Genomic DNA, 985 nt, shown 5'->3' with positions numbered 1-985 from the left:
ATGGCTGTGGTATCTCTGTTGTCCCCAGGCTCAGCCGGCTTTGCATCCCTGCGGCTGGTGGGCGGAGGGAGCCGGTGCGATGGACGAGTGGAGATCTTCCAGCATGGGATGTGGGGCAGAGTCTTGGATGATGAGTGGGACATGCAGGAGGCCAGTGTGGTGTGCCGGCAGCTGCAGTGCGGAGAGGCAGGGACAGCCTACAACCCCCCAAAGCCTGAGCGAGGGACGGGCCCCGTGGGGCTGCGAGGGGTCCGGTGCGCAGGGCACGAGGCCAACCTGGCCCTCTGCAACACCTCCCTGCCTGAGAGTGCACCGGCAGCAGGGGTTGCGGAGGATGTGGGAGTCGTTTGCTGGGGTGAGCGGCACTGCATGGGCCCCCCAGGTGACGGGGTGGGTGGGCAGCCAGGCCCTGACAGCAACTGGGCTTTCTACCCACTACAGGGAGCCGGTGGGTCCGGCTGGTGAGACGGGACTGGGCGCTGTGCTGGGAGAGTGGAGCTGTACTACCAGGGCACCTGGGGGACTGTGTGTGACGATGGCTGGGACCTGTCTGATGCCGCCGTCGTTTGCCACCAGCTGGGCTGTGGAGGGGCGGTGGAGGCGGCTGGCTCTGCTCGGTTTGGGGAAGGCTCCTGGCCAGATCTGGCTGGATGGCGTGAACTGCTCTGGGCGAAGCTGCTCTCTGGGACTGCCCTGCCGGGCCCTGGGGGCAGCATGACTGCAGGCACAAAGAGGACGCGGGAGTCATCTGCTCAGGTGTGTGCGCAGGACCTGTGGTGGGAGCCTGGTTCCTGGGGAGGCCAGGACACAAGGAGAGCCGGGCATGGCCAAGGCTGTCCCTGACTGCCTCTGAGCTCCTGCCCGAGCCCGTCCTGTGGACACCCATGCACAGGCACCCTCAGTCCCACTGGGGGTCCCTGGGAGCTCAGCAGTCCCCGAGGGTTAGCGGGAAGGGCAGGGGTGTCTGTCCGTCAGGGACTTCTCT

General features: G+C 66.7%; 1 pseudogene; it reads left to right on the top strand.

Moving 5' to 3' along the window:
• The window catches only part of LOC127025981 (deleted in malignant brain tumors 1 protein-like), a 19,445-nt pseudogene continuing 18,460 nt past the window's right edge, over window positions 1–985 (top strand).

This window comes from Gymnogyps californianus, chromosome 26 (assembly GCF_018139145.2).
Source record: "Gymnogyps californianus isolate 813 chromosome 26, ASM1813914v2, whole genome shotgun sequence".
Taxonomy (NCBI): domain Eukaryota; kingdom Metazoa; phylum Chordata; class Aves; order Accipitriformes; family Cathartidae; genus Gymnogyps; species Gymnogyps californianus.
This window is presented reverse-complemented; position numbering and strand designations above follow the sequence as displayed.